At 35.9% G+C, this 26,051-nt stretch overlaps 1 protein-coding gene across 4 annotated transcripts in view; it reads right to left on the reverse strand.

Annotated features, from left to right (window-relative positions):
* Positions 1-7,575, reverse strand: part of CDH10 (cadherin 10) — a 103,056-nt gene extending 95,481 nt beyond the window's left edge. For 2 of the 4 annotated variants that reach the window (XM_030041895.1, XM_030041897.2), the window contains exon 1: positions 7,066-7,296. The gene's annotated coding sequence lies outside the window, so the exon portion shown is untranslated. Of the gene's footprint in view, positions 1-5,976; positions 6,022-7,065; positions 7,297-7,466 lie in introns of those variants that run through there. The other 2 variants (XM_030041896.2, XM_030041898.1) reach the window with 2 other exon arrangements.
* Between the last annotated feature and the right edge of the window lie 18,476 nt (positions 7,576-26,051).

Below are 26,051 nucleotides of genomic sequence, written 5' to 3' on the forward strand. Positions count from 1 at the left end.
CTATCTTTCATGTTGTAATGAAATGTCTTGCTTCCCTAACCATAGAAATGAGCAAATTTTTTGATACAGCTGCAAAATGACTGGGTATACCCCAAGAATTCATTCATAAATTGAGGTCTACACTATTACTTATCATTTAATACAGGACTATTTTGATTAAAGACTGCTGATTAAATGGCTGAATGCTATTGATCTCTGCTGAAACACCCCTTATTCTATGGCAGTGATTTTATAGATTCTGATGGGTTTTGTTTTAACCTATGTATTTAACTATAATTCACTACTAGATGACCCATGAGTCATTTAGCACGATTAATTAGTTTTGTTTTGATATTTTAGCAGAAAGTCATGAGGGCAGGCTAGTAGCTTTACATAGCATACTTTGCAGGATCAAGATTATAATGAAAGAAAGAATAATATAACATACAACAATACTGACATGTAAAAATCCTCTCCCTACTAAATAAAAAAAAATAAATTGGAAGACATCTATACTAATACAAAAAGATGATCTATAGCATGATGTGAAATTTTTGTGAAAGGTTATTTGCATAATTTTTTTCTTACAGGTGGAAAGAAAGTATGAGCTGAAATATTGTCATTCTCCTGCTTCAGCTCATCATGTTTGGGGATTTTTTGTTTTAAACACATTCTGCTTTTTTTTCCCCTCTCTATTTTTCTTGGGTTTCATTTTGCAATTATTTCTAACAACTGACAGTCTGCTACTGAAAATCCAGGTCATCTTCTGAGTAGCCTCAACATTAAAAAAGAACAAAACCAAAAAAAAGACCCCACATTATTTTAAGAATTAAATCTTATTCATCTAATTAGCACATGTACACTTCTAGTGAATATATTACTTAGAATCTTCATGATGTAGAGAAATCAATGACATTTAATTCTGCTTTTAACTAATTTTCTGGTGACACACAGGTAAAATGGATCTATAGGTCTTCATGGAATCTTCTTATGTACCATAAACCAGAGAGGGACCTAAATAGAAACTTTTAGATTCACACCTTGTCTGATACATTTAGGCTCAGATATTTCTCTAACAAAGAATGAAACATGAAAACATGATTATAAGGGGATGTATTTGGAAAAAAAAAAATAGAGAAAGCAACCTGAGGATTGAAAGAAGCCATTTTTTAATTTCAAATTAAGTATAGTAATACTATTGACAGTTTTCAGTCAAGACTACAAGAAGGTTAGGTACACATTTCTCCCCTTTTTCTCTCTGCCAAAGGTGTAGAAAGATATATGGAGAAAAGATGACACTCCTTCCCTCAAAAAATAGGAACTTGTAGATAAAACACACTACAATCCCAATTCACAATTGAAGCCTATGTGCTTGTCAAGGCCAAATCTGACAGCATTTTAAGGTCTAGTGAGGGACAGTATTGTTAAAAGAACATTATAAGTTAGATAACCATATCAAGAAAAAAATTTTATGTTATGCCTATTAAACCACATGGACAGTCAGGAAAATCTCAATGTCGTGAGAGAGGAAGGGTCTCTTTTCCCATCTTTCATCACCTACTTTTAAAAGGGTGTCCAGATCCCTTTTTAGGAGACTTTATCTGTGGTAACAGTACCAGTACAAAGACCTTTGCAGGGTTACAGGAGCCTTGGCCCTCGAGATTCCATCACCCCAGGACAGGGGACAGAGGCAAGGATGCCAGCACTGTACGCACAGCGACATTACTGATGCTGACTGAGTCTTGCATCTTGGACATTACATACATTTATGGTGCCAGTCCCACTCACCATAGAAAAAGCATCAGGAAAATGGCAGGTCACTATTTGTAAGGGAAAAGAATTTATACATTTACAGGATAATTTTTCTTAGAAATCTTAGAAGCAGGATAAACATGACCATCCCCCCTCTGTCCTGAATATTACCTCTAAATAATTACAAATACTTTGGGTTCTTATCTCTTTTCTCACCCTCATTTAAAAACTCAAAGATTCTGTCCATGTATTTTGTCTTATGTGTAGGATATGAAATATATTCAAGAAAATCTACACCCAAAACTCTCTTGATTCTAGTGGAAGTAAAAATCAGCTATACACCTGTGATACTTGAGGAACCAATGAAAGAATGCACAGCATCTAAGTATCCTAGACACAGGCATATCACTGTTTTATTTGTGCTTACTATTAGGATAGCATAGCAATTAACAAGATAATAATTTTATTCATTAAACAGGTGTAAATATGTGAACTACTGAAGTATGGTAGACAAAAGCACACAATAAGAGTTCAGTTATACATATTTCTATTTTATGTTAATTTGGGGAAAAAAATTAACAGTCCTGTTGGACATTGTATTTTGAGCCTTGCTCATAGTGCTGTAAATTACATTGGTATGTATTCTTTATGTCAAAATCTGGATATTATAGCATTGCAGAGTTCATGAGGATTGCATTCATTTTTAAGGATCATGATCTGATTGGGCCAAGTGATGGTGTGTTGTGTTCCTTATGCTGTAATGCAAAGTACTGAACAGGATAATACAATAAATCCAATCTGTAATGTGGCAGGTGATGGAATATTAACAGTAAAATCATAAACCTACATATACATACATATATATCTCACATAATATACAGTTCTTCATGAGAAAATATTTTGGAGAGGTTTGGTTTTTTGGGTTTTGTTTGTTTGTTTGTTTGTTTGTTTTTTAAACACAGAAGAACATGGTTCTAGCTTTTGAGCAACAGAATTCTGGAAACATCTATTTTCATTTCATATTTTGAATCATTACCTTTATATAAACACACATACACATGCTCTCTTCTTTACACAATTTCCTACTGTTTGAAATATGATTCAAAGTTCACTTTGAGTTACAATTAAGAGATGCCATAATAAAGTTACAAATAAAAAACCCCAAACAACTGTGTGAAGAATGATGTGCACTTGGGAACAATATTAAAAAGGACACCTGCCATGTTACTTTTCATTATATCCAGTTAACTTCCTAAGTCTTTGTATTCCCCTGATGCAGCCTGTTGGTACAGACATAGTACTACACACTTCCAACTAGCAGACTTGAATTTACATTGCAGATCAGATGCCCTGTGACAGTACAAGCTGGGGAGTACCTCTGAGATACAGCTAGAGCTTTATGCCTCCTGCTGGACATGCTTCTTTATCAAAAAAGTGATAAGCATTATCTATTTCATATAAGTTAGTACAGGTAAGAAACAGTAGTGGGAGCTTACAGAAAAAGTGAAGTAATAAAACACTGATATAAATTAGAGAGAAATTGTACAGTATTCTGCTTGCTAAAATGAATCCCTGTACAAGACAAAGGTTTTCCCTGTTTTGCCTCTACTGTACACATACACACACTTGAAGTAACTGGTTTTGACATTTAATAATTGGGAAGACTGCATGTATAAAGAAATGTGTATAAAGCTTCAACTGGCAGATTTTTGGCAGATCCTCCACGTACTGAAAATTAGACTGATAAGCCATTAAACAGAATGTATAGCTCAATAGCTCTTTGGTTGGGTGGTGTTCTGGCTTCCCACCAGATGAAAACAGAACAAAGGAAAAAATAGTGCTCAGGTCTAGTTGATTTTTTTCTGTGTGTAGTAATACAGCCTGATAACTGTAACGCACTCAGCTCCACAGAGATGAAGATTATTTTCTATTGCTCTATTGTAGAGCTGCTAACCCACAGAAACAGGCAAGTTAGGGAAGTTGCCAAGGACTCAAAGCTGAAAAGCTGTAAATCCAGGGAGGGAAAAACAAGCAACATTCAACATAGAAGTTCCTCTTGGCCTGAAGAGAGTTTGGGGAACATTTGGTTCAAGACAGAATACCATAGCTTCACCATTGTTTCTTGCTTTCAAGTTTTTCCAGAAGTTGGACAGTAGAGGAAGTATGTTTTCTTCAAAAAGCAAGTGTTTGCATTAGTAGATTTGAGGGTCCAGGACGTAGAGTGTGTGCATTGTATAGTCAACCAAGATTTCAGTGAACTGTACCTTGAGTTCGCATGACCTTTCATTGATAGTTGCATACAATTCAGAGCAATTGAAAATGTGCTATGGTATAGCATCCTTATGTGCAGTGAAGTCACCCTTCATAATGTTTTACTTTGGCATACTTAAACTGCTCATAAGAAAAGAAGTTTTATTTCTGAATTTCAATTTTCATCCTTTATAATAAATGATACATCAGTTAGTGAGTTATTAAAAAACTCTAGAAAATACAACAGAAATACAGAATATATATTTATGTGGTTCACTTCAGGCACTCACAAAATGTTTCTTAAACCCTTATATTCTTAAACCCAAATAATCAGCGTTTTCCTTCCATTTCTGTCTATCACATAATATCAAAGAATAACTGTACAGCAGATTTTTTCAAATCTATGAAGAGGGACATATTGTGAAGTCCAATTAAGATGCCCTGGTGTTTACAAACTTGGTTTCAAGTGATAATAATGAATGAATTAAAAATAATATTTTGATAAGTCAGAAACTTCATCCCATTGCTACAATTCAACTGTATTTCAATCTTAATTTGACCCCCTGCACTAGTGCTGCAACCTAGTGGTGTGATAAGGTGTAAAATTACACCACTACGACCTGCAACCTGGCTGTAAATATGGTTAACAGACACAGAAACTAAGTCACCTGCACAGAATTATCCAGATGAGACAGGCTCTATTTCATTCACTTGTTTCCTTGGGAAATCACGTTAAGATCAGGAAATTACTTTCTCAGAATCATAGATAGATATTATTTTCACATTAACCTTTTCTGCTTTTTGCATTTAATTATTTAACAAGGAAAAAATAACTTACATTACTTAGCTGAAATTTGTATACTGGTCTGCATGTATAGATGTGTGCCTTATGAATATCTCTCTACATTTAATTAATGATGAGCTAATTTGCTTTGACATATAACATTATTTTTATGCATTTTTCAGCTACAGCTAGGCACAGAAAAGAACAGTAACCACAGTGTCTACTGTGAGCACATTCCAGTATTTCATCAGTTTCTTCACGGATCCTTTGTCTATTGAGAACACGCCAGTACAAAGTTTTAGTAGATCTACACTCATTTACTCTAATGCAAAGCCAACAAGATCATTTAAGAATATATAAGGTCCTAGGCACAGTCCCTTCAAGAGAGATTTTGCTATTTTCTTTTCCATGAACTGTTACAAAGCATTATAAATATAAACTGTTGGCAAAGCAAGCAACCAAGACATATTTCCAATGCTACCCAAAGTAAATCAGCAGCAGCAGTTTCAAGTTTAAATATCTGTAGTATAATCAACACTCCTCAGACATTAAAGTTCCTATTTAAGTGTACAAAATCATCTTGACACCATACAAAGAAAGCATGGACACAAACCTAAGCTAAAATTAACAGAAACTGCTACAGAAATGACCTCTTCATTCATACTTTTATTTAACAAAGCATACAAAAATATGAGAAGACTCCCTCAGGCACAAACTAGGTTACCAGTTGATAATCCAAGAAGTATTCCTCTCTTGATGCAAGCCCACATTGACTCTAAAAAGCTGGTTTTCAACTCTTGAGAAAGATAGCTTGTCTTTTCTACTTGCCTTTCCCAGTTCTCTAAGTTCATTCTTTCATCTCATCCTCTAAAATAGCACAGACTACTATTATATTCAAAAAGTAACCAATTAATATAAAAGTTTGAGTAACTGGAAAACCTTGAGAAATGCTGGTACCAGACTCATAATATTGCTAGTAAATGGCATATTTAAAAAGGATTTAGAGATTCAGAAGTATGTTCCAGTCTCCCACTCCCTGCTTTCCCCCTCCAGTAATATCGCCATGTAAATTTAAAGCCTACTAGCTTAAAAAAAAAAAAAAAAGCACATAATTTTTTACAAACCTGCTTCCTCACACTGTGCACACGCTCACACACTCATATATGCATATGCACATGCATACACAACAAGTTGTATAATTCAAAAAATACCTTAAAAGCAACGGGTGTGCAGTTGGGGTAATACAGAGGCTTTTACTGAAACGAAAGACGAAGATTATAGGCAACAGCTCCATTTGTGTGGAAGCAACAGAAATGATAGGTCAGTTTTAAAATGCTGGTTGCTATTTGTCACTGATTGCACGTGCAGATGCATTCTCTTAAGCAGAAGGACTGTTAGGTTTTTACAGCTGCAACTAGTATCAAGGACAGTATTAGCCTATTACAAATTTCTAATGCAGCTGACAATGCCATCAATAGTTAGTAGTTGGGAACATGGATTTAGACTTGCATTGTGCTGCATTAATTTAACACCACATCAAATATGGATTTTATTGCAGCAGTGACAATAAATGCTCACACAGTTGCAGACTAAATTTTTCCTCCCTCCACCTTTTCCCTTCTTCCCCCACCACCCCCTTTACTGAACTGTCAAACCTGGCAATATTTTCCCCATTTGCATGTATATAGCTCTGTACAGATATTTGAAATATTGCCTGTATTCACCCTGCTATCCCCCTCCACGGGGATTTTCTTCATAAGCATTTGCTCTGAGTGTGTATAATTATTCTGAAATTCAGTTCAGGGCAGGAAGAATAGCAGGGAAAGCTGTTACAGACTTGCACTGGTGTAGAGGAAGTGAGGGCACATATGTGTATGTTTCATGCTATGTTCATAACAGTTACACTATGAAATATTGTGCTTTTTTCAATTTGAGTAGCATTGTCCCCCCCCCCCCCCCCCCTGAATTTGCAAGAACTGAATACAGATGGAAACTGCTGCTTAAAAGATAGCCTGCTTACTAGGAAAAGAAAAATAGAAATTATAAAATGCTTAGTGTTTCAATCTTGAATAAATATGATATTGGTTTACTCTGAGAAGAAAATACACAGCAGTCATTTCCTAGCCCTCGTCTCATTACTCTGGAAGCATATTTATAAAATGTCAAAAGTTGTATATAGTAGAACAATTCTATCCATTGCCTTAAACACCATACTCTTCCTGCTATAGTAATAATAATAACAACGATAACACCAGCAACTACAAAGAGCTTAAGGAAATAGAAATAAGAAAGGCTCCTACCTTTTATTCAGCTTCTGAGAAAGTGAAGTAGTGTCCACCCCAACCAAACTGAAACCCAAGCTATTAGAGTCCTTTTTTTGTTTGTTTTCTCCTGTTATTTTCTAAGACTGATCCTACTTGGATCTAACTCGGGCTTTTTCTCCCAGCATCACTTAACTCTGGACAGCCGGGAACCAAAGCTAAGGGGGAGCTCTCCCTCTGACTGGCTTTCATTCAGAGCTCCTGATTAAAAAAAAAAAAAAAAAAAAAAAAAAAGACACACCATCCCCACCGCACACAGGCACCACGCACAGACACACACTCACACTCTCACACACACACACTCCTTCTCTCCCTCCCTCCTTCTCCCTCCCTCCGAGGCCGGGAGCGAGAAGCGGTGCGGATGGAGCCGCAGCACTTACCCTGGGAAGGTTGGAGCGCAGGGAAGCGCAGGCTTTTCCAAGCGCACAGTGATTTGCAAGTGAATGCGGTGGGAGGGTACAGCAAACGGAGAGCTTTTTTTTGTTAAAGCCTGTCGCCCTCCCTTCGCTGACAGAATGGGTCTCTGTTTTTGAAGTCGAAGGTAATCAGCTTCATCTGCTTAGCTTGTCGTAATAATAAATACTGAAAACACCGCCACTTTTTGCGGTGTGTTTTTTCTCCATTAATGTAACCGCTTTCCTATACCACCAGTGATCTTATAGCAATGTTTATAAAATTTATATATATATATTTAAAAAAATAGCATGGTGCCAAGTTACATTGCAACCTCAGAGGGCTCAAATGAAACCACAGAGAATAGTTATTTTCTTCACTGAACTGCTTATGCTATTAGATTAGAAACATTTTTCCTCGTGCTTTGCCAGTTTTATGATTAATATGAAACAAGATAGGTTCATACAATATTAGGTATTTTCACATTTCCAGAGGTTACCTGCAAAAAATGCCAGGATCACTATTAATCCCCCATTAATATTTTTTCCCCGGTTGATACTTGCGATGCCTGTTTTTATTTTATTTCAGTCACTGTATTCAGACTTCACATTTTGCAATGTGTTCCTTTTCATCAAGTTAATCTGTGTTGGTTTCATGTTTCTAATACAGCAAATTGGACTTAGCACAATCCTCCTTGGATCATATCAAGTCCAATCCTTTCATTGTGATACTGGAGAGGGTTATGTGTACATTAGTTAGGAAAGATTTAACAAATAGTCACGAAAGATTAAACCAATGGATGTCAGTATTGCTCTATCTAAAAAGTGTCATAAAGGACTTTCTCTGGTTGTAAAAAAGTCTTCCTAAAAAAAAAAAAAAAAGCCAAATTGTCTTAAAACAGGAGCTGAAAAATGTTATATTTGGTAATGAGGAAGAAAGTAAAAATGAAAACCATTTCATTATTAGAAAATCTAATACAGGAGTAGATAGATCACTGGCTGTTGTTAGGCTGCTCAGTGGTAACTATTTTGCTTGTTTTCAGCTGCTAACTACCAGTCGAAAAGACAATTAAAAAAAAAAAAAAAAAAGGCAAGATCCTTATCGTGCCTAGTATCACTTCCTAATGTAACCAACTGCTGTCATTTCCCCAGATCTGTAACCATCAGTAGGAACAGAAATGACCCACCACCTAAGCACAACCTTTTAGCAGATGAGCAAGTCAGCATTTAAGTAATGTGCTATACTAGCACATGAGCACATCATCTGGAGATAGAAAGAAGAAAAGCAGCAAAATGTCAGGGGGTGGGGACTACCTCTTTTTACTACTGTATATGAAAAGATTTGGTTTTGAAAAATTTATCTACCATGATAGATTTTGAATCTTTCAAGGAAAGACAATGAAGTTCATTGGCTTTTGCTGTACTTGTGCACATAAATACACCGTGCAATGCATGATGCATCTGTAAAAAATTCCATTGCTTTCCTTCTCCCTTTCCCATTGTTGTATCAATATAAAAATTAGAAGTGTCATATGTCCATCTGCTCCTGGTTTCCAAAGATCCTCATTCTCAGTCCTTTCACAGGAAAGGAGGAGACTGCAGAATCTAACTCAAGTTTCCTAATCTCTGCCACCATTTGACATTTCACTATGTAAAGATACATTCGCAGTTCCCGGTGATCCATGTGGAACTGACAGTATTGAGATATCTGCACTGTCTTCCAAGTTTACTCATTTATTTGTGCAAAACTGGAAGCATAAGATTCTCTTATTTTGGGCAAACCCTCTCACATTGATCTGAAGGTGAAGTTCATGGAACTTTTTTTTCTGGCTGTACCAACTGTGCTTCTGCCTCCTAAAATAACAGATCTAGGCTTGGACTCTATAATAGAAGGCTAAGGATTGTCTTAGAATAGAAGTTGCATTTTCAGTTTGGTAACACAGACAAACTAAATTATAATGAAAGGAGACACAAATATGTGGAAATGTATTTACATGGCTGGGAAGTAGCTCTTTAAAGCCATACTGCTTTTTAGATGATCAGCGAAATACTGAGTGTTGAAAATTAAGTTAAAAGCTTCAGTTCTTTTTAGTGTTTTGTCTTCTGTTATTTAATTTGCAACAATGAGGTGGGAAATAAGTGACAATTTCTGTACATATACAAAAGTTTATTCTATGCATGCTCACACACACACACACACACACACACAGAGCTATGCCAAATTCTCAAGTCGAAGAAAATAAATGATTTAGTGGAATTATTGAGGAACAAGAACTTCAGAGTCACTGAATGTGTGCTTACTCCCTTTTCTGCAGAGTATTTTGGTATATTTTTGCTAGGGTTTTATTCAGCTAGAGTGAACCAGTCTTATCCTAGAGATATATTAATTTATTCAGGCATAGTTACTGCAAGTCGCACTTGCACCCTTAAATTGGACTAACTTTGGGAGTTAAGGTTTAACTCTAGAAAAGCCATACTTTGTCAGTAACTCCTGTTTCTGTTGGTATGGTAACTATTTAAAAGCCAGTACTTATTTATACTGATAGCATTTGGATATCTATGCCAAAACAGTTACTCAGCCATATACTTATTCATACACATGACAGTAACTTTAAAACAAGGTGGCATCATAACCTATTTTTAACACTGCCTAATACTTCCCATTAGGAGAATCCTTTTATAGTTGCTTATAAATTTACCAAACAAATTATTTAGGATTAAATTTTCTATGCTGATGGTCTGCCTCAGGCAGAAATCATTTAAAAACATTTCAGCCAAAATGATACCGAGATTTCAGAGAACGAGGAAAAAATATACAGCTGGAATTTTCTCACAGGAGTAAAACAACCTTCATGCTTTGAAGGCAGAATGTGAAACTCCACAGGGTACAGCTGGCCTTTGAGTCAGGGAAGCTTACCAATGGGAACAGATTAGGTCAAGGAGCATTAAAATAAAGGAAGAGTGGTAGGAGCAGAAGGAGTGGAGGCTGGAGGATGTATTCTTCTTGGCCAGGAGAGAAAAAAAGACTTATTTCTGATAAAGAAGCAAGAAGGAAGAAACAGTGGCAGTATAGGGGTAAATACATAACTTCACAGAGAGTGAACAAGGAAACCTGGGATGGGTGGGAAAAAAAAAAAAAAAAGAGCAGCACACGAGATAAAAAGTCAGAAAGAGAGGTACAGACCTTACCAGGGACTGTGGGGTTGCTTTTTGCCATCTCTGTCTTCAAGGTTGGCAGCTTTATCCTCTGAAATGATAGGTCTAGTATGATACCTACTCAAACTAGAGTGGAGGTGCTTTCCTTGCTTTTCATTTCTGGTTACAAACTTCGCAGAGATCGCAGAAGCCAACAGTTGCATTTATAAGAAGACAATGAGGTGTAAGAAGGATGAGAAAGAAAAAAATCTGGAATTAGACCCCATTTTTGTAAGTATCACTATGGGCAAATGCCTGTCAAACCTACTGGAATTCTTTCCACTCAGTGTTGGCCCACATGGATGAAGAGAGCACATTAGTTGCTTCATGAGCTCATGAAATAGTGATCAATGTGGTGTTTTTAAAGACTCCAAATCTACCACTAAGCTATATGGAACCTGATGATCCCATTTTTCCTTGGTTTTATTCCATGTTTGATATATTTTTAACCTCTGTAAAATTGTATACAGAAACCTAACAATAAACCCCAAGTACTCCAAAATTAACAAATGCCAGAATTGTTTATCTATGTATAATGTAAACTAAAAAAAAATATTATAGTGCATATATGCAAAGAAGCCAATTCATTACACACATCTCCTAATTACTTTCTATCTCCCTTCATACACTCCCAAAAGTACCCTTATTGAACAAGATGGACTGGTCTATGGGTAAGTCACAGCATAGCAACAGTTGTCTAGAAAAGATTGTCTTTTATGGTGTAGAAGCCAGAAAAATTGTGGTGAATGAAGCTGAATGGAAGGGAAAATAGAAGTTTTCACAATGAAAACATTCTCCTTTGAACTAGACCATATCTAATCCTCTGCCACCTATGTCTGTATGATGCTGAGCATGTCACTTGTCCCAGATTTCTTTCATGAGTGTTTTCCTGTTATGTCCTATTATTTCTAAGTTTCTGACTGAAGAGCTGGGTCTGATATAAAGAGGTGCTGAACACTCACAGTTTCAGCACACACGGTGCCATAATAAGAGAAAAAATTGTAAATATGAAGTCTGGTGCTCTGTGTCTTGTCACTAAGTCAGCCTGTACTTCTGACCATGGTCTGTCTCTATGCCTCAAATTCTGTTTTGTGGAAAAGGGTAAACATCATGGCCCCACGTCAGACACTTACTGAGAGGATAAGCTAATGTTTGGAAAACATTCAGCTATTATAATGTTAAACATTACAGAAGTCCTTAAGAAAGTTATACAAAAGCAGGACTTGAAAAGTGTGCCTCAAACAAAGCCATAAACCACATTGAATAATGACATTGAAGCAGAATTAAGAAAATACGTGCCTTCAATACAATAATATAGCAAAATATCATGATTCTCATGTACCACAACATGTTAGCTGCAGGATAAGCAAATAATTTTAGGATTTCCTAAGTTCTGCAAGCTTGAATCTGAAATCTTAGTAGTCTTCTTTTACAATGACTGCATGCACATCAGTATTGTAATTTTTATTATTTATTCATTAAGCAACCATGAATATACTAGATATGAAGTCTGGTTGGAGGCCCTTAGCTAGCAGTATATCCCAGGGATCAATATCGGGTACAGTCCTGTTTAAGATTTTCATTCATGATCTGGGTGATGGGGCAGAGTGTACCCTCAGCCAGTTTGCAGATGACACAGAACTGGGAGGAGTGACCGATGGGTCGTGTTGCCATCCAGAGGGACCTCAACAGGCTGGAGAGATGGGCTGACAGGAACCTCATGAAGTTCAACAAGGTGAAGTGAAAAGTCCTGCACCTGGGAAGGAACAACCCCAGGCACCAGTATATGCTGGGGGTTGACCAACTGGAAAGAGCCTGGTGGTTCTGCTGGACCACATAAGCCAGCAACGTGCCCTTGCCACAAAGAAGGCTAAAGGTATCCTGGGCTGCATGAGGCAAAGTATTGTTAGCAGGTCAAGGGAGGAGATCATTCCCCTCTTCTCAGCACTGGTGAGGCCACACCTGGAGTGCTGTGTCCAGTCCTGGGCACCCCAGTACAAGAGAGACATGGACATAGTGCAGAGAGTCCAGCGAAGGGCCGTAAGGATGATGAAGGGACTGGAGCACCGCACGTATGAGGAAAAGCTGCGAGAGCTGGAACTCTTTACCCTAGAAGCTGAGAGAAGGCTCAGGGGGGATCTTATCAATGTATATAAATACCTGAAGGGAGGGTGCAAAGAGGAGGGAGCCAGGCTCTTTTTGGTGGTGCCCAGTGACAGGCCCAGAGGCAATGGGCACAAACTGAACCACAGGAGGTTCCCTCTGAACGTCAGGAAACACTTTTATGCTGTGAGGGTGACTGAGCACTGGCACAGGTTGTGCAGACAGGTTGTGGAGTCTCCATCCTTGGAGATGCTCAAAAGCTCAAAAGCTGTCTAGACATGGACCTGGGCAACTGGCTCTAGATGGCCTTGCTTGAGCGGGGGTGGCTTGGACAAGATGACCTCCAGAGGTCCCTGCCAACCTCAACCATTCTGTGATTCTGTGAGACCACACAGACAAAAATACAACAGCAGATCCCACACTGAGGGATTTTTTCCAAATAGAAGACATGAAAGGATGGACAACACAACATAAAAAGGTGGCTAAGTAAACAAACAAGCAAACAAACAAAAAACTAACAGGAAAATAATAGCGATAAATTGCAGAGAGAGTTGCTAGTAAAGGAGTGGAGGTTCCCACATCAAACAGCCCAAGTGCTGTGGAGGAACACATAGACAGTACTATGAACAAAAGGCTGTTCATGAAGGAAAGAAGAGCAAAATATTTCACAGTACATGCATTAAGAAGAAAAAAAAAAATTCAACAGAGCAGTACCCAGTCCAAAATATTACTCTTCTAAAATTAACATCATCACCCCATTCCATTCAGTAATGTTCATACCAGCTGCAGCTCCTGCTCTGACAATAACACTGTTTCCTTTAATTCTCCCTGCAGTCTCAGCAATGCCTTGCAGTGCCCTGACTGCTGTTATAAATCTCCTTTGATCTTTCGTGATGGAAAATAAAACCAAGCAAGTTGAGTTCTTTGAGTTTCTGGCATCTCATTTTAACCCAAACACATATTTTCTTCCAACTGTTGAAAGCCATAACTACATAGCTGCCTCCAAAGAATCAACTACCCATTCTTTCATTCATTGCAGTTATTCCAGAGTGCACGCATCCTGGTATCTTCTAAAATTCTTTTGTTTTTATAAATCATCTGCCCTTCTACTCCTGTATCTGAGCGTTCAAATGTTTTGATGGTACAAGTGAATTTTAGTCCAGTACACTAAAAAAGTTTATAGTTACCTAGAAAACATCCATAAACAGTATAAATGGAACATAATTCATACAAAAGACTACACACACAAAAGATGAAATTACTAAGAAGGATGTCAGTAAAGCATCCATACTGTATACAAACTTGTTTATGGTTTATCAAATGATTATGAAAAAAAATTTAAAACAACCGTAAAGACAAATCTGTATGGATTATTGGTAGCATTCTTCAAATTGCCTATCATGTTTTTAGCAGTATGAACAGACAGGGTGCTTTTTGGAAATAATGCTGTATTAATACAACCAAGCAGCAGCTTTTTGACAGAACAGATATCCTCTGATTTGGACAAAAGGTGTTATTTCTGTATAATACCATGAAAATAAATACAACAGAAAATATCCTTACTTGACTTCACTAAAATTATTCTGTGGATTTCCCGTTTTCAAGTCAGTTGGTTGTTTGTTATTTTTCTGTTAGTACTAGCTTAAACATTGTCAAAATTTACTTGCAGATCTAAGTCATTACACTGTGTAAACACAACACTGCTGTGCAAGTTGTCCTTAGTAGCAGTAATGTGAAAGTTACCAGATTTCTCTTTTCCTTGGTCTTTCCATTTCTTAGTTTCCGTTCAGTGACAACTGCACCAGAAACGTTGTGAACAATTCCAACAACTTGTTATATGATTCCCATCTAACATTAATATGTTTCTCTGCATTCACAAGTAAATAATATTTTTATACATTGGGTTTATTCAGATGTGTGCTTTAGCTGCATGGTTCTAATTTTACTATCGTATACTAATGCTGTTATACATATATCTGTCTCTGAAGGTTTGTCAGGAGGTTTAGTGCCATCCCATTACACTTAAATAAGAATGTGCATGTATGTGCAATTGCAAATAAGTGAACAAATACACAAGAAATCCTTCCTCCTTTGATAACATATCTGGAAGAACACAGATTAAATGTATCAATTTTGCATTTGGCAAATGTGATAGTGATACATTAAGACCAGCTAAACTGCTAAACAGCTTTAGATCAATTGCTCACACTTGAAAGAAGCTATATTTCTGCAGAGAACAAAATCAAATTAAGCATACTTTTTCAGTCTAAATAATGCCAGGAATTACATTTGTAGACAAAAGCAGACAGTAAAGCATAACCCTGCTCAGAAAAAAAGACAGAAATACAAAGAAATGCTACATTTCAACATGTGTATAATGTTATAGCTATATCGCATTTGGATTCAGAGAGACTTAGGGACATTTTAAGCTCTTTATTCATTGAAGTGCTCATATGCAATTAGCAGGATGCACATCGACTCTCTTTTCCGCTTTAACAGATTATGAAAAGTGCTACTCTTGTGCTACCTTCTTATTTATCAAGAGGTACACCTTAAAGTTAGGATAGCAGAAGAGAAATGAAATAAAGAAAGGACCTGTTCTTTCTTATGGTGTCCCTGATAGAAGTCAAGCTTCCAATGTGCAAAGCAGTACACTTGAGAAAATGTTTTTTTCCAATGAACCTCTCTCACAGAGAATGACATTAACAGGGCACAAGCCAGATGAAAAAAAATAAAACAAAACAACAACAAAAACAATCCCCTCCATCCCCAATTTATTCCTAAAAGATCTTAAATGATTTGCAGTTACCAAGTCCAGCTGCAACCAGCAGGTCTGGGAGTCCCATTAGTAGTCTTTTCTACTTCTAAGTTTTCACCTATAAATTCTCCTAATAGGAATCAGCCCTGTGGTTGTACTCCACCTTAATTTTGAAACACCTCCTTAGCAGAGCTTAGACTAGGGACTGGATGAGAATTCATGTTCTGTCTGAGAATACAAAACTATGGAACAGCAGAGGTTGCAAAATATTTTTTCTTTTCTTAGTAGCACTGATTCAGGTATCAGTTCTTGGTTTGCAAACCTAAGCATTTTCACAGTCTCTTCTTTGGTATCTATAATTGCATAAGGATAAACTTAGTGGTTAGAAAGAGGGAAGCTGTCTAACAACAGAGAAGTGATATGGCATTTAATGCTTCATGCCCTACCAAAAATAACAGTAATGATAAGTTCCCTGTTGAAGGCTACAAGATCAACCTGGGCTCTGGTTCCAAATAATTCAGGCAATATTTCTATCTATTCTAGATAATGTGGGCAATAATTCAGTCTACTTTTGACAATAGTTATAGGGGGGACTTCACTGCACAATTTCTTACACAGTACCATAACTCAAGGAGAAAACCATGAGTGTCAGATCATACACTTAAAATACATGCATTTAAATACTACAGAAGCAATAAGACCAAATTTAGGATCTTTACCAAAAAGCAAATCAGATTAACAACATGCAAATCAAATGCTTCCAGATTCTGGTTATAGCTATTTCATTCAAGTTTTTTTAGAGGCATCACACACAAACCCACAACTTACTTATGCATACAAAATACTTTGTGTATACAAACTGACCAAGACATAGTCCAATATCCAGACGTAAGGACTGAGAGATTGGTAGTAAATTCACCTACTTAACTTCACCTCCTGGTGAAGTCTAGGTACCCAAAAGTAGAAATAGATAAAAACTTATCTTTAGCTAGACTATTCATATCAACAGCAAATATAATTTTCTCTTAATTTGGGGATGCAAAGGTTGAATCCTTTCAATTATTACCATCATTGTTGAAGGTTCAATTTTATATTTCAAGACTCACATATTCTATGTGAGCAATGGTATTAGCATGAATTCCAGAACTGCCAGATTGAAAGCCAAAAACTTTTGGCAAAAATCCAAGCAACAAGAATTTGCACTCATATCAAGTATAAATCAAACTGGGTTGTTGTAGAACTTCAGTAAAATTCTTCTTTAAGAAATATTTTACTCAAGTACATGAAAATGACATTCACATCTCTTAGAGCACTATATGGCAGTAGTAACTGTGCACATGTCATCTTATTGTCAGTGTCAGAATTCTCCTGGACCTCATGGGATCTGATCCACTGCATAAACAAAAGCATTAAAGAAGAGGAGGAAGGACTGCTGCATATTTAACTGCATTTTTTTTTCTTCAGTGCAAAATCAGATTCGAACTGAGAAATGTGATGTTCAGAATGTGGAAGCAGTCAGGATGCTCAGTAAGATCTGTTGTCAATGAAATGCATAATTATTACTAGAAATTTTTTATCTCTGTGCTTAAAGCATCCATCTGGAAGGCAGAAAGTATGAGTAACAATTGATTTCTTATGTTTTAATTATGTCAAAACCAAACAAGCTAATGTAAGTATATTGTAAAAGTGTGTTTCTCTCCTCCTACTGGAAGACAAATACAGGGTTTCTACCTTTGACTCCACTAAACTCCAATATTCGCTCATATTGAAAACTATTTCTTGGTCTGATCTTGTAGCCATCCCTTATTAGAATTCTTGGAGCAGATCTCCCATCTTCATCCCACCAAGTGTTCCCCCTTTGCCCTATTCTGTCTTAATACAATGCCTTTCCCAGCCAGAACAATATCTTCAGTGTTTACTCACTTCATTATGAGGAGCTTTCAAGTTGCTTATATTTTGACAGGAACCTCAGAAAGCTAATACACCATTGCGTGAGACCCCAAATGTAGTCAGATAGTCTGCAAAGAAACAAGACAGCCAATGGGTGAAAAAGAAATAATGTAAAACTTGTCCATGGTAGAACTAGGAATAAAATTTAAATTTTCTGTTGCTTAGGCTGGTGCAATTTGGCAATACAACTTCCTCCTAATCTAAAAGGCTACAATTGCCTTTTTCCTTTCTGCTTGGACTGTCAGGTGATCTGACATTTTCACAGGTAACGATGAATTTCTCCTCAGAAGGATATCCTTAAGGCTATTACTGTCCCTGCTGGCTTTCAAGAAACTGAAGCACCAAGAGATATTAAATGCTCTGCCCTCTGCCACTTAGGTTAGACCATGACAGTATCAGGAAGAGTCTTATCAGCCCCATCAGACTGCCAGAACTGTCCTCTTCTCTATATATGCCTCTCTTCAGTTTCCTCTACACTCGTATTAATAGGATAAATAAGCCTAGAGAAGTTATGCTTGCAATAGAGACTAGTTAATAATGTTTCTAAATCAAGATTTGAGGATAATATCTCAGAATAAATAGAAATAAATAAAAGCATTAATAAACTATAAATAAATATAATAAAAGCAGAAAACTTGGGAGGGTGGTGAACTCTGTAAAGAGAAGAGTAATACACAGTGTTACTGATCTATTTTAGACTAGAAGTAAAGGAAAACAAAAGGGGAGGAAAAGTTTGAAGTCCCACTCTAAAACATATCTTGCATAAATGGATGTTAAAAGACACGTATCAAGCAGCAGAAGGCAGTTTTAGTATTCTTGTTGTAAAGGAAACAAGGCATCAGAGTAAAAAAAATGAGCACCTTTTGTTGACATTGAAGTTTACCCTAAGTTCCCAATCACAAAGCCAAATCTGTCATCTGTATGATTTACTCTGAATTAAGAGAAAAAAGCCCAACAACAGGCTCCCATAAAATAGAAGGATTACGCTTTAAAAAAAAAAATTGCCAGATAATTCACCGAAACTATGCAGCTGTGGTAAAACAATGTAGCTGCTGCTGCACACAGCATCTTTTTTTTTTTTTTTTTTTTTTCCCCTCATAGTAGCATGTCTTAAACTTCCTCAGGTTAGCAAACATCTTTGCTAGAGGAATAGCAATATCTTTCTCTGAGGAAAGGAGAAAAAGACAAAGTTGAACCACTCAGTATAGTTTGCAAAACCACCATCAATATCTGTGAGCAGAACTGTTTGTTTTCTAACCTCTGTAGTCATCTGTTTTACATATTCATACGATTACTTTTTTTTTTCCTGGAAAATTTAGTTAAACCATCAGCTCCTCTATTCCAAATACAAGACCAGAGACAGGTCAGTCAGGAAGTTCATAGGGATTTAGGTATGAAATAGCACCCTAGATTAGAGTTGATGCTCTTAATATTTCAGTAGGATGCAAAAGAGACGCAGAACTCCAAGCTGCAGAAGAATGACTGTCCTCACCCAGCAGAAAAGACTTCAGAGTGCAGGTAAGTGCTCAACTCTAACCCCAGAGGCAAATTACCTGAAGTCAACAAATGTTCCGTCCATGTTTGGATGACACAGTTGCCCCTTCTCCAGCCTTGAAATCCAATCTTTCTATATTGAGAGAAGAATCCTACTGAAGTGTCACCAAAAGAATGTCTCATTTTCAAGCCAGTCTGTCCTTTACTGATTCCAGCTAAAAGATCAGCATCTACATTGTGTGCAGAACTTTGATCATTAAGATTTCTGAAAAAGAAACATGTTAATTGTCAAAAGTCAACTTTTAGCCAAATAACAGCGTATTAAATTGCAATTAAAAATCATGTGATGGCTACAGGCAAGTCTCATTTTAGAAATGGATGTCATCAGAATAGGCAAAATATATAACTGGGGCCATGACTATGCAGGCACCTTATACTAAAATTTAGTCTGTAGTTAGTATGAGAAATCTTCATCATTTAATGTCCAGTTAGTGGTTTACATAAAATCACTTTATTGCTTTGGACATCTGCCCAATGAATAAGTACCCACATCATAAATATGCACACATAAATATTGCTATCAGTACTAATTAGAGTAGCAACCTTGTTGGCAGACTCAACAGAAAAGGAAAGGAGATTTGCTTAGGTGACAGCATAACATCTGATGCCAAAATAAAAATGGATGAACAAATGTTGGCACAAAAAACCTCCTATGATATCAGATGAGTTTAAAATTTATAAATAAATAAATAAATAAATAAATAAATAAATAAATAAATCTGTTACATTTGGTTGTCCCTAAATAGAATGAAAGCTAATACACACAGTGTGTTGCTTCCTTGCTGGTTTGCATGGCTTAGTCAGAATAAGACAAGGGAAAATTCTTGCAAATAATATAATAAGACACAGTTAAATCTATGCTTTAACATCACTGTATATTACTTTTGTGTACAGTTTCATGCTTTTTCCTATAAAATTGTACACTTTCAGGCATAAGCAAAACCGACAGTGTTATATTTGTGTTTTGTTAGATATTTTGATAACAAAAAATGTGCATTGTTTTCATTACTACTTGAAGCTTAGGAATTGTTACTTTGATATTATTCCAAAAGTAGATGTAAAACTTTTCTGGGCATTATATACATATTTTTTACCACAATGGTATTTCCAGCTATTTCTTGTCCTTTGAAAAATATGCTGATACATAAAAGGAAATATTCTGAATAAAACTAAATAGATACCTTTCTAGAAACATATTCGTCTTCAATGAGATATTTTTATGCAGGAGTCAGGAAATGACCTAAAAGTTATAGGAAGTGAATTTACCTTCAAGCTCTGACCTTTCATCATTTCATCACAATATGGCCTTTATGGCAAGAAAAGTAACATAAACCTCTAAACAATGATTCACACTTCAGTCATTCAATGCTTTCTCTTTTCATTCAAAAATGTCACAACACAGCATAAAATGCATTTTGCATACAGCTTTCTAAAAGACCATAAAATTTTAACCACAGGACAGTAGCATTTAAAAAAAAATCAACCAACCAAACAAACAAAAAAAAACCCCAAACCCAAAACCAACTTAAACAAGGAAGACCCAAAACAGCCAACAGTCTTTTATAGCTTATCTGCAAACTGGACACCAGCCAAGAAGCTTGGGTACACTCTCTGGTTAGGTCAGTTATTGTGCTACATTCTCAACCCCAAGAAAGCAAGTATTCGAGAGTTCCAAGTTCTGGCATTTTTTAATTACACTTCTGTGCAGTACAACATGAAGTTATAAAATATAATGAAGGCCTACGGGAGACTATTAGCACAGTTTTTTTAGGACCTAGCAAATAGTTTTTAATATTAATTTTGTCATAAGTGCCATATGCAGAATTAGTAATTAAGAGATGCAGATGAAAGAACAGAACCCTGAAAAACAGAATATCATTGTATAACATTTTTAACATACTATGACCCTTGATTAGTTTTTGCTTTTAAGTAAAAAAAAAAAAAAAGGAAATTTCTTCAAATGTAGGTCTCAGGACAGTTAAGTTGAGTAGAAAATACAGTGCACTCGAGACTACCATGGCAGCTTCCTAGGTTTCATTGTGAAGAAAAGAACACTCCTGAACTTTTCAAAAATTGGCATAACTTGAATGAGTCAAAAAATGTAAAATTTAACACTAAACTGTGAAAGCTATAAAATGATGCATGGGACAACATTCACTATTAATGGGTTTGCTACAGGAAAAAAATGTAAGCAGCAGCTGATAACAGAAAATTCCTTCTATAGATACTATACAATAGCTTGTAAACTGTAAAGGCTGTCTAGTCTAACAGCTACACATGGCAAGTTCTAGAGATAATCACCTCTATTCCATCTCTATCGTCAACGCCTTTTGTGAATTTTGGCCAATCACTTACCTATGTTCATCACTACTATGGAGATATTAATTACAGAATGAATATATTTCACTTTCAATTTGCAAATTGCTCATGCAAAGCTTATAGTTTCCTTGCATTTCTTCTGCATAATTAATCATTCAGCTTCTCAGCTGACAATTTTTTTTCTACTGAAACTCATGCGATGCTGGCTAATTTTGTCTGGAAACATATATGATACCGTGTTTTTTCCCCTAATTGGGTAAGTCTAGCTTTTAACCAATTAAACTTTTGTTACCAGCCATACATACCCACAAATTCCTAATTACCTTCCACAAAATACTGGCAGGAATATAATGGGAAATAATGCCGCAGTTGTCATTAAAGAACATGAAATAACTTCAGTAAATACTACCAAATAAAATTTTTACTTATTTATTTTTTATTCATTGGCTTTCCCAAGAGCTGTAAGAAGCGCCATGCTAATGTTCATACCATGTTATTAGAAAGCAATTGGATGTTAACAATAATAGCAATAAACAATAATGATTTACAATAAGTATATGCTTTCTACAAAGGGTATTAAAATACATAATATTTTTACAAGAGTGTTTTGAGATTTTTGTTTTATTTGGAGCTGGAAGAACAATTCTAAGGTTTGCAGTAAATTTGACAAATTTGAAAGGTCACCACCCCCATTGAAATGTCAAAAGATTTTCCCTAGAACCCAGGAATGTTTCCAGAACAATCTTTTACTCCACAGTGAGAACCTATGCAGAAAGAGATGGAAACAGTGCCTGCAGTAAGCAGCAGTTAACTTGTCACTGTGTCAAGAAACTTATAGGTAGGAAATACCGTCCAAAAGAAAAAAAAAATCAAACCAAAATATTCTAGCCTACAGAGTTGAGGTTACTGAAAAGTTAGGATTAGACAAACCATATCACCAGAAAGGCAAAAAAACAATCCAAAATAAGACAACAGTTGCGTTCATTACAGACTTGCTGCTTTACTCAAAACGGCATTCTTTCTGGGTCAGGCTAACAGAAAGTCAGGTTTTCAGGAGAAAAATTTCGTCTGACTTTCACATCAGACACACAAGGTACAATTATGTTATTTCATAACAGCATGCTATATTTCAAAGGCATTTTGGATTTAAATCCCTATTTCTCACTTTAAGTCTTTGCAGATATAAAAGATAGAAATTAATCCTGTTAAAATACCCAGAATATCAAAAGAAACACTCTTAGATTACAGTCAGATTCTGAAGTTTCTGTCCTTTTAGAATCAGTATTTTTTACTTTCAAGGTATAAATTAGAAATGTCCCTTCAGATTCTGAGAAAATAACAACCAAGAGATGCAAGAACATTGTGTTTTATTAAAAGATGACAGGTATTGCTACAGAGTTAGCCTTGTAGGCTAATCTCTGTCATATGACAAAGATATTACATTTAGGTCATGTACCTACTGACTTTCCTTCTGATATGCTAAGAACATACACATAAGTGAATAGCCATATCAAGATCTACTTTGTTTCATTATTTGGTTTTCTGTGCATCTCTAATACGGTATATATTTAAAAATAAAACCCTTTAATTTACTTGGAAGATTTCAAAAAGGAACTTTGAACATACTGTGACGGAAAGAAAAATTAAACAGCACTTCCTTTTAAAAGTAATTTATGTAGTATATTTTAATGATTTCAAAGTGTATTGATCTCAGCCTTATTTGTAAACTTTGAAATTTGCATTTAGCTTTATTTTCAATCTAGAAATCAGCCTTTAACTTTCTTTGTCTTTGGATAGGGCTTCACAAAACCAGCTGCAAGCTAATCCTTAAATAAGGCTATTTCATTATCTACTTACCTTGAGTATGAGTAGCTCTATTCCATGGTTTAGTTCATTTCTGAAGAACCGACATCCAATCTCTGCTTCAAAACTTCTGCTGGATTTGTATTTACCTGTGGAAAAGAAGAGCAAAGAGGGATAAAGAGGGAAACTACATTACAATAGATGTATTTGTTAAAACATGGGAGGGTCAAACTTTGACATATTAACCAAATTTAGGGAATGTCTTAATCTAAATCATACACTGAATTAAAAAAAAATGAGCATTTCTAGTCCAAGCAAGTGTGCAGAAATCATTCCACCTCTCTCCAGCAACGCATAAACAAATCAATAAGTAACCAGGGAACATAGGCTTATTTCTTGTGTGTGAGTGAATGAACCATTCAGGACAATGGCATGGTGTTTCTAATTTTAGTTGCTGTTACTTTTTCGTGTGAATCACAATCAAGAGAGCTTCTGCATGGCAAAAGAAATTCCAGAATTATTTGGGTTAAACTATTATAGTTGTGACCTTTTCTGTAAAAATAATTCTCTAATTACTATTCCCAGAGCCCCAAGTTACTAGTCAGCCATACAGGATACCTGCAGGCACCTACAACAGGTTAGGGCTAGGTTACATATGGCCCAAAGCCTCTTCTTCCATTTCAGAGTAAGGTGAAAAAAGTCTGTTAAAATGGTTAAGTATTTGTCACACCAGTGCATTCTACAGAAAACTGATACAGACACTACATTTCTTACTTTCTGGTTAGGAGGATGTATAGTATGCGTTTTTTTTCTCTCAAGAATGGAAAAGGAAGCAAGTGTATGTGAGAGTGACCATGATTTTTTTTTTTTTTTTAGCTCTCATTAGGTTTTGTTCTTATCCTTCTCTTACCAGTTAACTGAAAGAGTGGGGAATTAAAAAAATATTGGGTCAGAATGATTATGTATGCAGCAGTAACTAATTCTAGTTTAAAAACTGAACCAAACCAGGATGCAGTAAGGAACTGAAGATAAGTACACACTATACTGCATCTTGAGGTGCACTCTCATCTTGAGATGAAAATACTCACAGCTTCTCAACAACAAAAAAGACATACTTTTGACTAAAGTAAACCTTTTAGGTGAGTGACAAGGAGGAAGGTAAAATAGTTTCTGAATAAGCTATACTTTTTTTAATCAAAGAGAACATGGCTAGCTACATAGACAATTTGTCTTAAACTGTTCAGAGATTTGCCATCATTTTTCAAGGTATTTCTCTACTCTCTTCAAGTCATTTAGATACATATCACACACATCATATTTTGTGCTATGTATCATTCTGGCAGTTTACAGAAAAAATCACAGTAATGCAGAAGCTCCTACAAAGGTTCTATTTCATGATACATTAAAAAAAATTATGTGCATAAAGTAAGATGGTTATATACATGCTCATACATACACATATACTCTATAAAATTTAATGTAGAAAAATGTTACATTATTACCCATATAATAAAACATCCCTATTAATGTCAGCAGATTTGGGCGTGGAGGAGTGGGAGCTGTATCATCTGCATGTCAGGTTAAAATAAACAAATAAAACCCTACAGGAATTAGAGATCCACAGGTTATGCAAAAGGTGATTAATACTGAATCATTCTTATTCCAGGAAAAAACTATTAGCCTATGCATCAAAAACAAAGGGAAGAGTGAGGCACCTAGCAGCCAATGACAGTGGGAATGTATACCTCTGATTGTGCCACGAGAGATGCAGATTGAAACTTTTCTTGGTGTTATGACATTTGTGTCATCTCTCCTGAATGAGCATTTTCTTGTATCTAATGAAGGGTGAGTGCACACTAAATCTTTAGTATAATTTAGCTTAAAAAGTCAACCAACAAGAAGAAACAAATGCAGCGGAAATTAGCCTCCTACAAACTCATAAGTCTTCCACCAACTCAGAGAACTGTTTCTTTAAAAAAAAAAAAAAGTTGGTTTTTTTTTTTATTTACTTGATCCTTATAAATACAATTTCTTATTTTCTATTATGTCAGTGTAGCATCAGGAAGGTCTTCAGTTTATTGACTCTCTGAAACCAAGCTCTCCCACTAGTCATATATCATTCTTAGCCCATGAACATCTTATTTTATTTCAGCTCTGAGGTTAAATTCCAAACAGGATGAATGACCAAAAGAAAGAACTATATTCTCTCCCTTGACAGATGCACAACTTTACTTAAGGAGCATTAAGAAGTCAAGAGATCTTGCATATTTATCTCAGTCTGCCTTAGTAGACTGAGCCATTAGTTCTGAAAAGATTTAAGGCTATTACAAAAACTGAGATGAAGTAGGGAGGCGGCACCTATATCGTTTGTCAATTTGGTTTCATAATTTCAAAGAACACTTATTCCAGAAAGAAATATAGCACTTTGTCTGGGGGGAGAAAAAATAATTTACAAAACACAGTTGACAGGAGGCATTATTAGGGTATCCATTCAGTAATGACTGAAAAAAATTCAATGATTTGGCTGCCCAGGAGACATCATCAAACTGATAAAACTAGCATGCCACTTTATTTTTCAAGTTGAATTTTTTGTAAACATATAAGAGTAATATAATAGTTAAATAAAAGCTGAAGAGGTTAGGACACTGGTATACACCACTAGCCATTACTTGTTGCTAACCATTGCCTTGATTTGTACAGCATAGTGTTAGGTTACCATCCACAGTAGACAGGGTATTGATACTAAAGTGGCATTAATGATCACGTGCAATGAGAGAAAGATGATATTTGAACCTTGGTTACATTATTAAAAAAGATCAAAAGGAGATTTCACCTCTCCCACAGGCAAAACTTGGTTTAATTTAGTCAAAGGCAAAATTTTTTGAGTGGGA

This window comes from Aquila chrysaetos, chromosome 18 (genome assembly GCF_900496995.4).
Source record: "Aquila chrysaetos chrysaetos chromosome 18, bAquChr1.4, whole genome shotgun sequence".
In the NCBI taxonomy this organism is placed as follows: domain Eukaryota; kingdom Metazoa; phylum Chordata; class Aves; order Accipitriformes; family Accipitridae; genus Aquila; species Aquila chrysaetos.